Consider the following 16,207-nt stretch of genomic DNA (forward strand, 5'->3'; position numbering starts at 1 on the left):
TATTGTGACCTTCAGTAGACTAGAGTTCCAAAATAATTACATCAGACACATTATTCTAGTGTAATCACCCATTTTCCCAGAATCCTCTCCCACCAAATATATATTTTTAACCTCACGTCACCTTTCATATTAATGTTAAGGCAAATTGAAATAATTTCTTAATTTTAAGAATTTATTTTTTAGAGGTTCTCTGGGTGGATCTTTGTTCTTACCTAAGTTCATGGGTCAGTCATATATGAGGGTCAGAAATATAGGCTACAAAGTCAGGTGACTAGGTATGATTGCTAAGCAAATCCATGAAAGAAGTCAGTTGGTGTTTTGATCACTGGTCTTTGTATGTATTTAGGGAGGCACTAGATTCTTTTTGAATAATTTGCTTCCTGATGGGAAGTTTGAAGTACTACATATAATTTAATTCTATGTACAATAAAACCCTCAGGTTCCTCTCTATCTAATAAAAATGTTTATCTACATTTCTCTTTATGTGCTCTATTGCCCTGGATTCAGCTTATACCTGAATTAAAAAGGCCAGATCCTGTTCCTCTCAGATGGTTGGAAAGTTCAGAAGTTTGGAAGTGACTTGTCATGTCCCAGCCACCTGTCCAAAATCTAGGAATTCCAGCTTTACCTCTTAGTGTCAAAAAATTAACTATATTTACAGGGTTAAAAAAAATCATTTATATTTCACAAACTCAACCTCAGGCCCTAGGATGACCAGACATCCTAGATTTACTCAGACTGTCCAGGATTTGGCTCTAAAAATCCTGTGTCCTGTAAAATTCTTCAGTACTAAGAAAACCTTGGTAACTAGTCACCCTATTTGGCCTAGAAACATTTCCTGCTCTCCTTTATTAAAGCCACCTGATTCTTCGAGGTATGAAGATAGCAGGCAACTTTGCTAATTTTGCATGTTCATTACTGCTACATTTCTTAACATTTATGGACTGCTGGGGTTTTGAGCAAGAAGGAAGTTGAGAGATCTTGCACTACAACATCTCATTTTACAGATGAATAAAATCTCAATTGCATTGGCAAGATTAAGCCCTCTTCGTTCCACTCTGGCTGCTGTGGTCCCAGATTTCTGTAATGTCTTCAAATATCTCCTTTCCCACTAATTAAAAACAAACCATTATGTTGGAACATCAGCTACAGTAACAGGAAAAAGTAGCAGTCAGTTAGTTTTAAATTGTCCAATAATCTTTTTCTAACGCCTCTATTTGCGTCATAGGCATTTTAACTTCCCTCGTGTCTAAAGTTCAATGTCTCTCATGGATTACTCATATTATCTGAGTGTGAAAATAAATATGGTCAGGTTAATTAGCATCAATTTTAATAAGATCCCAAAGTAATTTTACACCATGCTTCCTGGGGAAAAAAAGAAATTAAACTTGATAACTGGGATGATGGCATCTAAAATAGAAACTCTGCATGAAAGAATGAAAATAAACATAGTAAAGGAAGGAAGATATTGAGTGTATTATATATGATTTATAGATAAGGCTTTCTTTTCAGAATTGTTGCAATAGGGCTTTGTAATTTTGCTTGCAGAGGAAGTCAGAGTCTTGGTTCCCCAAAACAGACCAACTTTGAGGGCTTGTTGAAACATCAAATACCTGGTTCCTATACTTGCTCATTTCTGATTCAGTAGATCAGGGCTAGAACCTGGGGAATATGTATTTTTAATAAGTTTCAAAGACTATTTAGATGCATTTGGCCAATGAAATTATGTCTAGGAACCATTTAACTAGGCTATTTTTTTTAAGAATTTTTTTTAATATTTATTTTTTAGTTTTCGGCGGACACAACATCTTTTGTTTGTATGTGGTGCTAAGGATCGAACCCGGGCCGCACGCATGCCAGGCGAGCGCGCTACCACTTGAGCCACATCCCCAGCCCCTAACTAGGCTATTTGAAAAGCCTTCCATATTTTTCACTTAAGGAAAAAATATATAGTGATCACTTCTCAGACTTTTTTTGAGATGGCAGGTATCATGGATCATCCTTCAAAAAGGGGAAAATTGAAAGCAGAGTCATATTTTAATGTAAAAATGTAAGAAGTGAGAATCTTAAAAAAATTTTAGTTATAAATTACAGTAGAAGCCATTTTGATATATTTATATAAGTTTGGAGCATATCTTATTCTAATTAGGATCCAAGTCTTGTGGATATACATGATGGGGAGATTCACTGTGGTGTTTTCATTTACATACATAGGAAAATTATGTCAGATTCACTTCACTGTCTTTTCTACTCCTATGCCCCCTCACTTCCCTCCTTTCCTTTTTGTCTACTCCACTGAACTTCTATTCTTTTCCTCCCTACCCCCTTGTTGTAGGTTAGCATTCACATTTCAGAGAGAATATTTTACCTTTGGTTTTTTGAGATTGGCTTATTTCTCTTAGTATGATAATCTCCAGTTTTATCCATTTACCACTGAATGTCATAAAGTCATTCTTATTTATGGCTGAGTAATATTCCATTGTGTATATATACATCATAATTTCTTTATCCATTCGTCTGTTGATGGACATCTGGGTTGATTCCATAGCTTAGCTATTGTGAATTTTGCTGCTATAAACATTGATGTGGTTGTGTCACTGTAATATGCTGATTTTAATTCCGTTGGGTATAGACTGAGGAGTGGAATAGCTGGATCAATGGTGGTTCCATTCCTATTTTTTTGAGGAATCTTCATACTGATTTCCAGAGTGGTTGCACTAATTTGCAGAACCACCAACAATGTACGAATATACCCTTTTCCCCACATCCTCACCAACATTTATTGTTACTTGTATTTTTGATAATTGCCACTCTGGTTGGAGGGAGGTGAAATCTCAGTGTAGTTTTAATTTGCATTTCTCTAATTGATGTTGAATATTTTTTCATATATTTGTTGATAATTTGTATTTCTTCTTCTGTAAAGTGCCTGTTCTGTTCCTTTGCCCCTTTATTGATTGGGTTATTTGTTTTTTTGGTGTTAAGCTTTTTGAGTTCTTTAGTATATTCTAGAAATTAATACCTTATCTGAGATGCAGGAAGCAAAGATTTCTCCCATTCTGTAGTTTTTTTTCATCACATTCTTGATTGTTTTCTTTGCTGTGAATCTTTTTAGTTTGATATTACCCCGTTTATTGATTCTTGCTTTTACTTCTTGAGCTTTAGGAGTTTTGTTAAGGAAGTTGATTCCTAGACTGACATGTTGGAGTGTTGGGGCCTACCCTTTCTTCTGGCAGGTGCCTGCACCTTATCTGATCTTCTTGGAGATGAGTTTTGTGCAGGGAGGGAAATAGGGATTAAATTTCATTTTACTACATATGGATTTCCAGTTTTCCCAGAACCATTTGTTGAAGAAATGATCTTTTTCTCCAATGTATGTTTTTGGTGCCTTTGTCTAGTATGAGATAACTGTATTTGTTTGGATTAGTCTCTGTATCTTCTATTCTATTCCTTTGGTGAGAAGTGAGAATCTTTACACTGCACTTATTTTTTTGTAGTTTTAGATGGACACAATGCCTTTATTTTATTTGTTTATTTTTATGTGGTACTGAGGATCAAACCCAGTGCCTTATGCATGCTAGGCAAGTGCTCTGCTGCTGATTCCCAGCCCTACCCACCCTGCATTTTTACCTCTAAGAATACTTTAAGATCCTAAAACTAGACCTGCTATAAACTATGAGGATGTAATCCATCAGAGGGCATATATTCGGCACTGTGCACAATGATCTGTACATTTTGCACTTGACCATAATAAAGAGAGAGTAGAGATAACTCCTAGAAACTTCCCAGAGTCCAGCATTTTTCAACCTTGTCTGTCTTGTGCTATAGAGATTGTCCAATCACAGTCACGTGGAGAAATAATGGCTGGAATCTTTAATTCACTCTCTGATATGGAAGTACTTCTTCTTAAGTGTATGTTTACATGACCAGGTGCATATACCCACATATCCTGAAAAGTCCTCTGGGAAACTAACATAGGGCCCAAAGTTCTTAATTAGCAGAGTGGATTCCCCAGCTCTGTCACCTAATGATGGAGCAGAAGATGTGCTTGGTAATTAATTAATTGGGTGAACTGTAAAACTGGAATCCTGACCACTTGTGGTCATTAAAGATCCCAGGGTACTTTCCTTACGGCAGGTGGAGTTCTGGACAAATTCCAACTCTAATAATTAAATTACATTCTGCCCAACTTCCTTGTAGACATTCAATTGGACTCTGTTCCCTTTCTGTCCTTAATTGTAGTGGACTTGTATATTAGTAGAGAAACCCTGAATGCCTGCAAAATACTAACAGACTCCCCTAATTTATGGAGTGAGATTCACTGGGTTAGCGATCAAGAAGCACATTTTTGGGGGCTGGGATTGCGGCTCAGCGGTAGAGCACTTGCCTAGCACGGGCGGGACCCGGGTTTGATCCTCAGCACCACATAAAAATAAAGGCATTGTGTTGTGTCCATCTACACCTAAAAAATAAATATTTTTTAAAAAAGAAGCACATTTTCGTCTAAAGGGGGGGAATTGTTGAATTGGTATCTAAAGACATGGTACCACTCCTGAAAAATTAAACCTATTAAACATTTCAGGATATAATAGATCATAACCTATTAGCTTTTAGAGGCCATATTTTGCCTGTTCCTTTTATAGAAGATGTTGTTCTATAAATCAAATAATTAATAGACATACTTTGTTAACAGACCAAGTCTGCTTGTTTAACAACAAAAAAAAATCACAAAACTAAAATGATACCAGTCACTAGAATAGAAGTAGAGATAAGAACACTGAGATAAACTGAGAATCAATTGATGATTTGAAATTTGTTGATGCTGAATTTGTCCTCATGTGTTTCATTAAAAATAATTAGTCTGCTTCTAATCTATGTTTTTCCAAAGTGAGGAAGTTTGGAAGGCAAATGTGTTTTCTTTTGACAGTCATATTTTGTTGTTGTTGCCAGTTGATTTTATAAATAAAAATGCTTTTTTCTTTTTTTAAGTAAATTTTATTATATATATAATATAATATAAATATAAAAATAATATATATCTCCATCATAAGGTACACATATGGTGAAATGATTACTGTATTGGAATAAATTAACAATCTCATATAGTTATCCACCCCTGCCATAAGAGCAGCAGCTATAATCTCCTCATTTCATAAAAATCCAGAATAAACCAGACTATTTTAAAAAATAATTTTTTAGTTGTAGATGGTTGCATTACCTTTATTTTATTTATTTATTTTTATGTGATGCTGAGGATCAAACCCAGTGCCCCACATGTGCTAGGCAAGTACTCTACCACTAAGTCACAACCCCAGCCCTGAACTACACTATTTTTAAAGATATCTTTTTTATCTTTTATTTGTTCTTTTTAGATATACATGACAGAAGAGGGTATTTTGACATATTACATATACATGGAGTGTAACTTATTGTAATTAGGATCCCATTCTTGCCGTTGTATGTGATGTGGAGTTTCACTGGTGATATATTCATCTTTGAACATAAAAAATATGAAACGCTTCATGAATTTGTATGTCATTCTTGTGCAGGGGCCATGCTAATCTTCTCTGTATCATTCCAGTTTTAGTATATGTGCTGCTGAAGCAAGCACCAGAATGAACCAAACTATTAATTATAGTCCTATATTATACATTAGACTTTTTGACTTATTTTGATCTACTTTGTTCCTTTTGATTTAAATCTTCCCTAACCCTTTCCCTAACATTAAATCTGGTAACTAGTGTTTTATTATCTATCTCCATATATTCAACTTTAAAAAAAGATTTCATTTATAAGTGTGATAACTTTCTTTCTATGTCTGGCTTCGTTCACTTAGCATAATGTCCTCCAGATCCATCCAGTGTCATGGAAATGGTAGGATTTCTTCCTTTAAAAAAAAAAAAAGATGAATAATAATCTCTCTCTCTCTCTCTCTCTCTCTCTCACACACACACATTCTCCCCCCCACCCTCCAATTTCTTTACCCATTTATCCATTGTGAATAATACTGCAATAAACTTGGAAGTACAGATGTCTTCAGTAGGTGGCGATTTCATTTCAATTGGATGTGTACCCAGAAAGGGGATTGCTGTTGTATGGTAATTCTCTTTCTAATTTCTTCAGGAGTCTCCATACTGTTTTCCACGATGGCTGTACCAATCCATATTACCACCAACACTGTACAAGGGTTCCCTTTTCTCTACATCCTCACTAACATTTGTTATCTCTTGTCTTTTTGATAGTAGCCACTCTAATAGGTATGAGGTGGTAACTCATTGTGGTTTTGATTTGTGTCTCTCTGATGATAGGTACTGGTGAAGACCTTTTCATGTATCATAGGTCCATTTTTATGAAATTTTTGGAGAAATGTCTGTTTAGTTCCTTTGCCTATTTTTTTAATCAGGTTATATGTTTTCTTGCTCTTGAGTTGCATGGGTTCTTTATAAATCTTGGGCATTAATCTCTTATATGTAATGTGCAAATACTTTTTCCCAGTGTGCAGGTCGCCTTTTCATTTTGTCGATAGTTTCCTTTGCTGTGCAAAAGCTTTTGAGTTTGGAGTAGTCTCATTTATTTTTATTTTATTTTTTTTGTAGTTTGAGCTTTTGGTTTTATAGAAAAGAAATCATTGCCAAAGTCAATGTCAAGGAACAGCAATAAATTTAGCCAACAAGGTGAAAGATCTCTACACTGAAAACTGTAGAACATTGATGAAAGAAATTGAATAAGACATACATAAATGGAAAAAATATTCATGTTTATGGGTCAGAAGAATTAATATTGTTTAGATGTTCATACCACTTTAAATAATATACAAATTCAATGCAATCCCTATCAAAATCCCAATGGAAATTTTCACAGAAATAGATTAACAGTCTTAAAATTTGTATGAAGCCACAAAAGATCCCAACAGCCAAAGAAATTCTGATGAAAAGAACAAAAATAAATTTTGAGGTATCACACTTTTTGACTTAAAATTATATTACAAACCTATAGCAATCGAAACAGTATCATACTGGCATAAAAACAGACATACAGACCAGTGGAACAGAACAGAGAGCCAGATGTAAATCCAAATATATATGGTTAACAAATTTTCCACAAGGGTGCTAAGACAGTGGGAACAATTCCTTCAATAAATTATAATAGGAAACTGGATTTCCTCATGGGAAAAAAAAGCACTATACACAAAAAAATAACCTAAAAAGGATTTAAGCCCTAAGTATAAAACTTGAAACCCATAAAACTCTAAGAAAATCTTTTTTAAACAAACGAGAATGCAGTGACTTGTATATTTACTGAAAAGAGAGTATTATTATGTGGTGAACAACCTCCCTTATTATTTAGAAGGTTGTCCATTTCAGGGAATCAAAATTCTCTCAAAAATATTTTAAACATATGAATGAAATATTATATTCTCATTGCTGATGCCATTTAATATGCACTTAATGTACACTCTGTTATTGGGCCAAGAAAAGCCCTTTATTTGGAATACTGAGTAACTCATACGTATTCAGAAAAGCAAAATGTACTTCCCAGTTTATGTGGTTTGTCAACATGTTTGAGAATAAATCCAGTTGGAGATGGTTTTTGCTTGCTTTTGTTTCTGTTGTTAAACTAATTTTTGTTTCAGATAATATACCTAGCTCAAAATTTTCCAACCTTTTTTTTTAAAGAGAGAGAGAGAGAATTTTTTTAATATTTATTTTTTAGTTCTCGGCGGACTCAACATCTTTGTATGTGGTGCTGAGGATTGAACCCGGGCCTCACGCATGCCACGCGAGCGTGCCACCGCTTGAGCCATATCCCCAGCCCAAAATTTTCCAACCTTTAAAACAAAAATAAATCAACACACACTCACTACCTCCCCATGCTTAAATTTGAGAATTTTGTAATCATTTTCTGTGCATCTTCTCTCTGAACCACAATAAATATTGCTTTATTATACTAGATTAATGAAGGAAAAAAGAGATAGGAATCAGAAAGTAGACAACAGCTGGTTTTCATTGTAAGGAAAGTGGTTTTATTACCTGGGTTAATGTGAAAAAATTTTTTGAAAGTAAATTAAGAATGCTTATGAAAATGTTCTAAGTATAAATGTATTCCTGTAACGGAAAGAGATAAATTTTTAGCCTTAGAAGGTCTTTAAATAGGGAAGTTCTCAGAAATATGACTTGTAAATGATTTCCTGTGCTTGAAACAAAATATATGTAGTAGGGATTATTTGTTTGTTTTAATGGAACTTAAAAATGCATACAGAAAGGGGGGAAAAGGAAGAAATAATAATATTAGATTATGCTATTTCTGTTAGCTTTTGTGGAACTGGGAATTGAAACGAAGGATACTCTACTCCTGAGCTACATTTCCAGCAATGTACCCCCATCTATTTCTAAGACAGGGTTTCCAAATAGCTGAGGCTACCTTTAAACTTTCGATCCTCCTGCCTCTGCTTTCCTAGTAGCTGAGATTACAGGAGTTCTGTGCTGTTTCTTATAAAGGTTTAAAATGACTTAATGGAACTGTGTGTGTGTGTGTGTGTGTGTGTGTGTGTGTGTGTGTAATTCTGTAGTTTAAAATGTTTTCTAATTTTCATTATTATTTCTTCTTTGACTCATGTGAAATTCAGAAGTTTATTTCTTAATTTTAAAATATATTTTCTAGTTATCTTTTTATTATTAATTCCAGCCTAAATTGTGTTTGGATATCATATACTGTATTTCTTTTCCTTTAGTGGTTTCCCTAGAAATTGCAACATGAACAATTTATCAAGGTCTAAAGTAAGTTGGTACCTTTATCTCTTTCTTGGACAACATAAGGTCCTTAAGTACCTTAACCTTGTTACTTCACTCCTGTCTTACATCACATTGTTGTCATGAATTAATTAATTACAGAATATTACCATTATTGTTATTATAAAGATAATGTTTATTTCGTTTTATCTGCATACTTAACCTTAATTTTACTCTGCATTTGTTTCCCTTTAGCATTCTATCTGGGAATACTTTCTAAAAGGAATGTTTTTTACTGAAAATCTATTTGTAATGAAGTATATTTATTATTGCTCATGTGAAAAGATCTTTATTTGTCTTTGTGAAACATTACTGAAACATTACATCTTTATTTGTCTTTGTGAAACATTGTACCATTCTAATTGTCAAATATTTTCTTTGGCATACTAAAGATATAATTTCATGAGGCTGTAGATGTAGCTCAGTGGTAGAGCTTCTTGCCTGGCATGCATGAGGCCCTGGGTTTTATCCCCAGCACTACAAGAAGAAAATATTATTCCATAAATTCTGATTTCTTTTCATTTAAAAAGTGCTGATCACTTTTTAATCACACTGTAACTACACAGGACTTCAGAGGAAGGAGATAGGAGAAGGCTTTACAGACCAATTAGGATTTGATTTTGTTACAGAAGGATAGGCAAGGTATGTTTGGAAGAGCAGACAAAGTGAATTTCAGAGAAGTGGAAAGATGTGTCAAAAATAAATGTAGAGTACAGAGGATTTTGAGGTTAGTGAAACCATTCTGTATGATATAATAATGGTAGATACATATCATTATACATTCATCTAAACCCATGGAAAGTACACCACCAAGAGCGAACCCTAATGCAAGCTTTGGGTGACAAGTGGTGTGCGAGTGTGGTTTGATTGTAACAAAGGTATCACTCTGACATGAAATGTTGGTAGTGAGGGAGACCGTGTATTTGTAGTGGCAGGAGGTATGTAAGAGCTTCTATACTTTCTGCTCTAAAAGTAGTCTATCAAAGAAAAAATATGCACAAACTTTTATATATCACAGTGTTACTATTATAGAAGTTAGCTATTATCCTATTATTCATTTGTAGTTAATTTCCTTTTTTTCTGTATAGCAGGTTGAACCCAGGATCTCATGTATGCTAGGTAAGTGCTCTACCACTGAGCTACATTCTCAATCCTTTTAATTTTATTTTGAGATAGGGTCTCTCTTTTTTTTTTTTTTTTGCATGGTGAGGGGGTACCAGGGATTGAACTCAGGGGCACTCGACCACTGAACCACATCCCCAGCCCTATTTTGTATTTTATTTAGAGACAGGGTCTCACTGAGTTGTTTAGCACCTCTCTTTTGCTGAGGCTGGCTTTGAACTTACGATCCTCCTGTCTCAGCCTCCTGAGCTGCTGGGATTACAGGTGTGTACCACCACACCCAGCCAAATTACCTAGGTTGACCTTGAATTTGGATCCTCATATCTCAGCCTCTGAATAGCTGGGATGAGAGATGTGTGCCACTGCTCTGGACATAATTTCCCTTTTATCTCTGCATGCTTTTACAATATTTTGTTGTGGTTGTAGTTGGGAGTTCTGCAGTTTCATCAGGATGAATATCAGTTTGAATTTCATATTATTCTGTTTGAGACTTGTTTGGCTTTAATCTGAGGATTAATATCTTTCATCAATTCTAGGAAGTATTGCTTCTTTAATATTGTGAAACATTCTCACTTCATTTTCCGTTTCTTAAACTTAATAGCAGGTTTAGTATTTTCATCTTTACATTCCTCAATAATTTCTTATAATTTTACTGTCAGCTTTATCTAATCTGCTTTTAAATGGATCCATTGAGTTTTAAAAATATATTTTTAGAAGTTCAGCTTGTTTCTTTTAAAACATTGTGCCACTTGATTTTTATGTTTTCCTCTTCTACTGATGTTTGCAAGCTGTTTTTCTGTGTCTTTAAACATAGCAAGCCAATTTTTAAATAATCGTGTCTGATTATATTGGAAATTTTAGAATTCTTCTCATGCTTATTGTCTTTACTATTTTCCTTTTGTGAAGTTTTTCTTTTATTATTTCTTTTTGTTATAGATTGTTGATATCTTAAAATTTTATTTATGGAGATATAAATTAAGATATAAGATTAAAGTGCCGCCCCAAGAGAAGTTTTGCATAGCTTCTGTCAGGCAGCAGCAAATTCTAGGCTGGGATCACCTTAACCATATTATGGATATTTTCTCTCAAGGTTCCTTCTTCCACCTGGGTGATTGATCACATTTCACTCTGGTCTGAAGTTGTAGTCCTTTGGACTTCAGGTTACTGAGAAGTATTTTTCCTATTAGAATCTCCACAGTGCATGGACTGTTGGATTTGACATTATTTTTGTCAAATGCCACCAGAGCAATACTGCTCCAGAGTTGGCTTGCTTTCAGGCCTGTTTGCTTTTGATTTTGTCCTGGTAATTGCTTAATATCTTGTGATTTGTGTGTGTGTGTGCGGGGGGGGGGGGGGGGGGTGTGGGTACTGGGATTAAACCCAGAGGTACTCTATCACGGATCTAATCTGAAAGAACGATCAAGACTTGCTGACGGAGAAAATGTCCATTTATTGAGGAACAGCTCTGCATATTTATAGAGCCGGGGGTGGTTTGACAGTTATGACAGTTTAATGGTTGAATGGTTGGACAGTTGGCTGGGGTGCTTTCTGATTGGTGGGTAAGGATCATGTGAGCCAGCAGGGATGGTCTGATTGGTGGGTAAGGATCATGTTAGCCAGCAGGGCTCACCATTGGATGGCTCTTCTTGGGGGATGGGGAAGTTAGTCTTTGGAGCCCGGGTGACTCCCAACATAATCCCCATCCCTTTTATTTGTTTTTTTGAGTAGGGTCTTGCTGAATTGCTGAGGCTGGCCTTGAATTTGTGATCCTCTTGCTTCAGCCTCCCAAGTCACTGGGATTACAAGCATGAGCCACAATACCTGCCTCTTGTGATCTTTGTGATGTTGGTTTAAAGAAAATTGAATAAAAAATTGATCTTGAAATTTCAGTTATTTCCAGACAGGATGGTCTGAAAAACTTTGTGGTGTGTGTGTGTGTGTGTGTGTGTTTGCGCGCGCGCCATTGTTGGGTACTAGAAAGATTTCAACAAAATTCTGGAATCAGAAATTAGATAGAATGGTGATAACTGGTAGAACTACATGATCAAATTCTAACACTGAGTGTTTCAGAATTGTGGAATTTTGATTTGCTTCCACAGAACTTCATAAAGGCTTCATGTTCAGATGTAAAAAGACAAAACAAAATAAAACAAACAAACAACAAATAAACAAAGAAAAAAAAGAAGAAGAAGAGGTGGAAGTGAGATATTGGGACTAAAAGAGACTGATGGTTTCATCACACTTTGCCCCAAGTGCCTACCCCCAGGTGGCAGATAGGTTTCTTCTCTGAAGAAACTAAACTGTTCAAGATGTCCATATGCTGGCCTTGAAGTTTCCCCAGGTGATTTCTCTGGTCATCTTCTTGTCTGCCTACCACAAAGTAAAATTCATTGATTAAAACACTGTTCCTGAACACAGGGCTTTCAATCATTTTTTACACGTGTGTGCCTCATACTACTTTGAACAAGTAACTAAAGAGCAGGAAAGAAGCTGGATGTAGTAGTGCATGCCTATAATCCCAGCCTCTTGGGAGGATGAGGCAGGAGGATGGCAAGTTTGAGGCCAGCCTCAGCAACTTAGAGAGGCTCTAAGCAACACAGGGAGACTCTGTCCACAAAAGAAAAAAAGAAAAGAAAAAAAAACTGGGGATGTAACTCAGTGGTAAAGCACCCTTGGGTTTAATTTCCAGTATTCACCCCTGTACACCCCTCAGAAAAAAGAGACAAGAGAATAAGCTTAAGAAAGAAGATTGGGATACAAAAAAACTAAAGAAGAGTCATTAGTGCCATAGTCTAGAATGAAATTCATCAAAATTTCAGTAAGATGCCTTAGGAGTCTGGGAAGGAGTTATTTTTTTCCATATCTTGTAAAACATTCTATAGTATTTCTGATACAATGGAGCTTTTAGAAATGAAATGAGAATTAGCTGGTGCCGTAGCATACACATGTAATCTCAGCTACTCAGGAGCCTGCAGCAAACAGGAGAATTGCAAATTTAAGACCAGACTGGGCAACTCAGACTCTGTCTCAAAAAATAAAAAGGCATGTAGCTTAATAGTAAAGCACCCCTGGGTTCAATCACCTAGTCCCACAACAACAACAAAGGAGAATTATTATGGCAAAGATTCTGCAGAAGAAAAGAAAGAAAGAAACCCTAGGAAGAGCAAATGTTTATCCAAGAAAAATTGTTATTAGGCTCCTCAGTGGACAACATTTATATGTTCATGTCATGAAAATATTGCTTATTAACTTAATAAAAATAATTATATAACCAGTGTTGTACTGATAAACATTAATAGCTCTCAAAGTGCACATATTTACATACATACATTTATTATAAATTTTACTTCTGTGAAGGTATATAACCCACAATTTAGAGATAAAAAAATAATAAAATACACAAAAATTTTTATTGTAAATTCCATATAGTAATCAATTCTCACATAATACTTTTACTGATTTTTCCTGAATTCTTGAACTCCAAGACAAGCAAGGGCTGTAATTGACAAATGATAATACATCTGATGTGAATGTTAGTTGAATTTGCATTTACCTCAACAAATAATAAAAAGTGAAACAATGAAGACATATGTCAAACCTTCATTCATTCACCAATGATGTGAACAAATTCTTTGTTGAAATGAATATTTTTTGAATAAGTGGAAAAATATTCCCTCACTTCTTATCTTATTCATAATTGAATGGGCACAGACATGACACACTTTCAAGTTTGATGTATATAAATTATTAATATTTTTTCTGTTTTTCTGATTTGAATGCCTTTACATCCACAGAACCATAAATCAAGCTCCGATTTGTGGTATTTGCTGATTTCCGAGGTGAAATAGTACTCTTGTTGATATTGAGCTACCAATCTGATGTCACTGAACCCAGAATTGGGAAGATATGAATGATAATACCATACCGCATTTCTGCCATGCAGGTAGAATAAACTTAAAGAACCTCAGGAGCCTGGATAATAGTACAATTCAGTAATATAATTAGGAAATGTAAATTTTGAATATCTATTGCCTTTTCTCTAATACAGTCTATTGTGTTGTAAGTTTGTGCAAATTTTTATAATGACCATGTTTAATGATTGATAACTTGCAAAATTCCTGAAACAATTGACTCTTGCAATCTGGCAGGAGCTGACTCTATCCTAGAGTCTGGTAGAGCTCTGTCTGATAGGTTGGAGGAAACTAGGTTGGCAGTGATATGAAACAGATGAATCTTCATTTCTCATAGCATAATGTGAAGATATAATGATTAAAGATGTTAAATGAAAAAAGTAACAGCTTTTCTAAAGATTTTTATGTAATCACTAAATTACTTAATGATTATAGGGAGAAAAATGGGAAGCTGAGTAGATGTAGAGAGCAGGACAGAGCTTAAATGTTAAAAAAAGTTGTTTAATAATAAATGAATTTTAAATTCTGTGAGATGGTTTTATTCCTCGTATTTTCCTGTTTTATTCCCTACTCAGGTGTTTTGAGGAGTATGATCTAGTTCACCAAAGACTCTGCATGAAATCACTCTATGCATCTAAGTTTTTAAATAACCTTTTGGATATTAAAGAATTTAGTATTTTTTGATTGAAAGCATCACTTGGTATAAATGTAAGATGTTTCTACTTTGAGCATTTAGTTTGCTGCTGCCTTCTGGCGGTCACTGAACTCTTACAGTTTAAGCTATTGGTGGCTCACTAGGATTTTAATTAGGCAGATGAATCCCATATGTTTATGTGCACTGCTTTAATTTTTCTAGGATGTTTATTTGGGTAGTTATGGCACTTTAGCACCCTATTTACCCAGGGGACACACAAACAGTCTGGTAATTTGTTATGTGATGTTATGGAAAGACACATACCATATCAAATATTCTAGTCCTACACTTTTAAAACCTAAGTGATAAATGAATGCTTTGCAAATTACATACATTCTTCTTCATCAGATCAGTTGCTCTTTTTCCTTTGTTTCGTTCTCATTTCTATGATACTAATTTTTATTGATAACACCTCATTTTTGCCTTATTGCACTGGTCTCCTAGCTAATTTTTCCATCTTGCAACTATCGAATTCAACCCATCTTGACAAGCAGTGCTAAACTCATTTTCCAAAACACTGCTTTAATGTCTCTCCCCTACTCAAAAATCTTTAATGATTCCTCCTCCTTCTCCTCCTTCTGCTTTTCTCAAAATTAAGTTCCGTAAGCTAGTAATCTCCAAAGTGAGGTGGGTAGACTCAGGGGCAAGCCTCTGGAATAGGAAGACTACAGCAGAACATTTTTTTAAAATTTCTGCACTCTGTGTGTGTGTGTGTGTGTGTGTGTGTGTGTGTGTGTGTAAAATAACCATAAAGGAAAAGAAATTAAACTTTGCTAATGTTTCACACAGATTAATACAGGATCTATCTTTCAGCTTGTGTCAGATGATCATGTGTTACTTATTGTACCTGAAATACCTTGAAGTAATAGTTGGAGTTCCAAAGTACTGAGGGGTAGCAGTAGTACCCTCATTAGTTTCTGGTTAACTTCCAGCTTGTTGTGATGTTTTTCTATTTATGTTAATCTGCTTATGGATTTATTAATTATGTGTTTCCAGTATGGACATATAGTTTAAAAAATACATGAAAGAAATTAGATTGTGTTTATGTTCTTATTTCTGTAGCACTGAGAATTGAACCCAGGGCCTCACACATGTTAGATAAATATTCTACCTCTGATTTACATCCCTAACCTTAAGAAATTGGATTGAAAAGAATAGTAATTCAGGTATAAGAGAACGGCAACAAAATCAAGCTGTTACTTTTATTCATAGTACCAATGCTTTTTTTCCTCTTGTTTGTTAGTGCTAGGGTTTGAACCCACTACCTTTCATATGCTAGGCAAGTACTGTACCACTGAGCTGCATCTCTAGTCCAGTATAAATATTGTATCTTCTTTGATCACCTTTTCACATAATTACTTTGTAATATTTTCTAAAGATAGAAAAATAACTCATACTTCCTTTAGAATTGCTGATCAATACTTGTTTTTATTTAAAAAATAATTTGCTATTAGTAATGTTATGCAAACTTAGGGAACCTCTATCACATTTATATATAAGCTATAAAGTTTTTGACATACATATTTTATCATGAATACTGACTTTACATGCTTGTCGAACTAACAATACTAATTAGAGCAAATTTAAGTTTTTAAAAATGGTTGACATTGTAATCTTCATAATTGTATAATCAAATTAATATATTACACATTTTGACTTGATAAATACATGTAGCTATTCTGTAATAGGAACAT

The 16,207-nt window shown here is 34.7% G+C and overlaps 1 non-coding gene across 1 annotated transcript; it reads right to left on the minus strand.

Annotated features, from left to right (window-relative positions):
• Nucleotides 1-5,501: 5,501 nt before the first annotated feature.
• Nucleotides 5,502-5,608, minus strand: LOC143406628 (U6 spliceosomal RNA). The gene has a single exon (XR_013092262.2). It is a non-coding gene; the product is annotated as a U6 spliceosomal RNA (small nuclear RNA).
• Between the last annotated feature and the right edge of the window lie 10,599 nt (nt 5,609-16,207).

This window comes from Callospermophilus lateralis, chromosome 8 (assembly GCF_048772815.1).
Source record: "Callospermophilus lateralis isolate mCalLat2 chromosome 8, mCalLat2.hap1, whole genome shotgun sequence".
Lineage (NCBI taxonomy): Eukaryota > Metazoa > Chordata > Mammalia > Rodentia > Sciuridae > Callospermophilus > Callospermophilus lateralis.